Here is a 4,575-nt window from a genome sequence, read left to right as displayed (position 1 = left end):
CGGGCCTGCGAAGGCAATGAGTTTTGGAGGTTTGACTCCAGATTAAGCCAACCGATCATCGATTGAATTTTAGTAGCCCTAGAACAGACCTCTGCCATTGGTTGATCGCATGAAATATCTGAGATTTGAGAATGCTCATACGTCGACAAGCAACCGAAGTACCCTCCAGCTTGATGATCTACGAAATGCTCATACGTCGACAAGCAATCGAAGTACCCTCCAGCTTGATGATCTACGAAATATAACCAGGGTTTGAAAGGTCTCTAGTACTCCTTTCTGGTTCTGCCCCGCTTACTGCTGCACACGCAAACTGCGCAGAAAATAATTGGTGTGAATCTTGAGAATTAGGCATGGGGACCCGTTGCATATCATTTTCATGAACATTGAAGGATGGCCAAGGACACATGGTTGTTGAATCTACATGAGATTATATACTTGGAGCGGCATAATGCTGTCCATAACTAGTTGCACCTAGAGAAACGAGCTGAGTAAGGTAGTTGAAGCTGGACATACTGTTCAGCTAGCCACTGGGTCTTGTTGCACACAAGCTGCTATGCTCGTTACGTGGGGAAGGCGCAAGTAGGCTTATAATCAAGTATTGAGGCTTCACTGCAAAAGAAGGCCGATTCGAATATGCCGATGGGGACAAACCTGCAGACAAAGCTCCGAGATGCTTCTAAGGAACCTGTGAACTCCTTGTAGAAAAGATCAAATTGTTTTTGTACAAGAACAATTGAGCAATGCAGAGTGGTTTTTTTATTTTATTCACTTTGTAGCTTTTTGCGCGGAGTTTTTTTTAGAGCTTTTCATGGAAATGATGTTTTTTCTTTAATTTAAATCTAATGCCACGTGGTGGCTTCTGCGTTTAGATACGGCAAAAGGAACCTTGGGCTCACCAAGTAAAAAGGGATCCTCTACCCGCTAAGAAACATGGACTAATGACTAGGCTTTATCTTCTCTACCTCATAGTCGAAGATGGCTATGATTTCAAGAGAGAGGTTATGTCCTAAAATCTAATATCTAGCTAACCCAAATGATTTTCTCATATTAAACTGATCATTTAATGTGGGAGAATAAAGGAGAACAAGAGTTAGAATAGAGATATGTGCTTCTAGACTTATCTCAGCAGGGACCAAAAGGAGAGATGGTTGCATCTCAATAGAGGTCCAAAAGGAGATTGTCTACCAAAGAGCAAATGTGTAATAAGTGCCTCTAGATTTATCTCGGCAAGGAACCAAGAGGAGAGATGGTTACATCTCAATAGGGGTCCAAAAGGAGATTGTTTACCAAAGAGCATTGTGTAATAAGTGCTTCTACACTTATCTCAACAGGGGACCAAGAGAAGAGATGGTTACATCTCAATAGGGATCCAAAAGGAGATAGTCTATCAAAGAGCAATGTGCATCTAATGGAGCTTAAAAGACCTTACGGTTAGCTTCATTAAAAACCTCCAAAGGTTAGTGGTAAAAGTCCTTAGACCTTAGGCAAGCTAGCGCTGTTCTTGAGGTGGGAACCCGGCCCAAGCTTGGGGTGCTTGTCATGCTTGGTGACTAAGGTGCTTGTCATGCTTGCTAACTAAGGTGCTTGAGGTGCTTGTCATACTTGCTGACTAAGGTGCTTGAGGTGCTTGTCATGCTTGATAAGGAAGGTGCTTGAGAAGCTTCCCATGCATGGGGGGTAAGGTGCTTGAGTCAAAAAGAGACCCTACAAAGGAGGGGGAAAGCCCCAAAGTTAGGGGAATCTTTGACTTAACCTCTCACTCACCCAAAGGGCATCCCCTTTCTCAAGGGGCACATGGACACGTGTCAAGCTCTCCCTATCCTTAGCCACATGGTGTGCTTGAATCCTATTGGCTTGGCTAAAGAGGGGTCCAATGAGCTTCTAGTTCAATTCAACAAATAGCTAGATATTTTCAAGCTCTCTCTCTCAAAGGGGTAAGGAGGACAGTTGTCCAAAGGCTACCCATGTTGCTTGCTGACTAAGGTGCTTGAGGTGGTTGTCATGCTTGATAAGGAAGGTGCTTGAGAAGCTTCCCATGCATGGGGGGTAAGGTGCTTGAGTCCAAAAGAGACCCTACAAAGGAGGGGGAAAGCCCCAAAGTTAGGGGAATCTTTGACTTAACCTCTCACTCACCCAAAGGGCACCCCCTTTCTCAAGGGGCACATGGATACGTGTCAAGCTCTCCCTATGCTTAGCCACATGGTGTGCTTGAATCCTATTGGCTTGGCTAAAGAGGTGTCCAATGAGCTTCTAGTTCAATTCAACAAATAGCTAGATATTTTCAAGCTCTCTCTCTCAAAGGGGTAAGGAGGACACTTGTCCAAAGGCTACCCATGTTGCTTGAAATGCATTGTGCATGTGATTGGCTAGGCTTAGAGGGGTCCAATGAGCTTCAAGCTTGAGCAAAAAAGAAGGGGTCGACCAAAGCAAGCAAGGGGTGTGCTTGGGGGTATAAACCCTCTCACACACTCATTTTTCACACATTCTCACTTGGTGAAAGAGGAAGAACTCCATCTCCTTCTCCAAGCTTGTAGAGAAGTTGAGAGCCTACACCAACACTCTTGACTATGGAATGCAAATCCAACCAAGAGCCATGATTCAATGCTTAAGCTTGCCATCTTCTCCATCTTTGATTACTATGCTATTATGTATGCTAGCAAGAAGAGTGATGATAAGTGAGGAACTATTCCTTTCTCTGATGAATGTTTCTTCTTTCTCTTCCCTAGCCTCATTCCCCACTAGCTCTCTCCACCTTTGAAGGTGTTTAAGGCCTTGGGACTAAGGCCGGCGATGGTTAATGCTTTTACAAAGGTTATGTTATGCTCGTGATTCATGAAGCTTTCCATCTTCATAGCATCACCAAGGTCACAAGGAACACAAAGATTGTATTATACCAAGTCTCTCTTCATGGGAGAATCTATAATACAAAAGCCTACTGTTGTCAAGTTCTCTAATTCTCTCTCTCTCTCTCTCTCTCTCTCTCTCTCTCTCTCTCTCTCTCTCTCTCTCAAAAGTATTGATCATGCCAAGTTAATTAAGTATAATGGTTATGTTGCTACCGCTAATTAAGTTCACCCTCTATGTTCTCATAGTAGTCTCACAGCCTTGCTACACAGCTCGTAGCTCTTCTCTCCCCACAGTAAAGGCCCCTCCCCCCCTCCCCCTCCCCCTCCCCGCCCCGAAAAAATAAAAGCCTTCATGCGAGTACAAATATTGCACCACACAGAGAAAGAGAGAGGAGAGATACTTGCTATCTATATATATATATATATATATAGAGAGAGAGAGAGAGAGAGAGGGAGAGAGAGGGACCTCTACAATGACAGTTGTTGTGCTTACATGCTTCCGTGTGTGCGTGCGAGAGACAAAACATGCGTGACCACTTGTGTGCCTACAACTAGACAATAAGGTGGCATGCAAAGAGAGAGAGAGAGAGAGAGAGAGAGAGAGAGAGAGAGAGAGAGAGAGAGAGAGAGAGAGAGAGAGAGAGAGAGAGAGAGAGAGAGAGAGAGAGAGAGTCTTCAATTCACTCCTCAGATACCCCTCAATTACCATCTTTTTGGCCTTAGTGATGCCTCCCCTATTTGCTAATAAAAAAGTTGAGGCTAGTTTAAAATAGATTTTTTATTTCTTGAAATAGACTATTTTCTAATTGTGCGGTCATTTATTTCATTGGACAAGATAAGAATCCTAAGAGAAAGCAATGAAGAGATTTCTTTCAAGCCTGCCATTATGTTACTTTCTATGCAAGCAGTCCTTAAAGCACGAGAGGCTACTCCTGCTAGCTCACTTTTTGTGGCTTGAGTGGAAAAGGTTCTTAGCTGCCAGAGATTTCTTTCTTTTTGAAAGTTTCTTTTGCAGGGCTTAAAAACAGCTACGTAAAGAGGTTGTAGCTTATGAGAGGTGTGGGCTGGAAGGGTGACTATGTCTAGTCCCCATTGAGATGCTTTATCAACCACCTCCAACCGGGTGTGGCTGCCATGGCCATCTACTATAAGTAGGTTACGTTGTGTTGGTGTAAGGGGAGATGGCAACATAGCTTTGAAGTGATCAAGCCAAGCTTCAAACAATCGACCAGTCATCCATGCTTTGCCTTGCATTGACATCACAGCTCCATCCTCGCATTCCATCAGATAGTTTTGCATTGCCTTCTTTCCCTTGAAGATGTACTATCCAGGTAATGCACTCCCTACTGCATTTACACAACACAAGATGGTCAACCATTCCCTAGATTCGGGGGTGATTCCATACACTATCTTAGAGCCCTTCTTAGCCAACACCCTCATGCCCTTGTCTATGCTTGCTTGCACTCCTGTCTCGTCCGCATTCCAAATGTTTTCTGGTGGGTAGTCATGCTCTCGATACATGATGCGAAGGTTGTTGTAGAGGCTTTGAAGCACCTCTGGACGTAATGCAATAGCTCTTGGTTTATCAAGTGCCTGTGATGTACGGAATGTTATCTCGGGATGGTGGCGCCTAAATGAATCCCACCAGCTTTTGCCTGGTACTCCATTTGTAAAAGGTGTTGCCCGCATTTGGCAGAGCTCAACCACTTTAAGCTTTAAGCTACCAAGT

At 44.1% G+C, this 4,575-nt stretch overlaps 1 pseudogene; it reads right to left on the bottom strand.

The window, feature by feature from the left end:
- Positions 1–3,641: 3,641 nt before the first annotated feature.
- LOC147462043 (MFS-type transporter clz9-like) lies at positions 3,642–4,286 on the bottom strand (annotated as a pseudogene).
- Positions 4,287–4,575: the final 289 nt, after the last annotated feature.

This window comes from Adiantum capillus-veneris, chromosome 3 (assembly GCF_014529385.1).
Source record: "Adiantum capillus-veneris isolate H3 chromosome 3, ASM1452938v2, whole genome shotgun sequence".
NCBI lineage: Eukaryota > Viridiplantae > Streptophyta > Polypodiopsida > Polypodiales > Pteridaceae > Adiantum > Adiantum capillus-veneris.
Note: the sequence above shows the minus strand (reverse complement) of the source record. Positions and strands in the feature narration are given on the sequence as shown.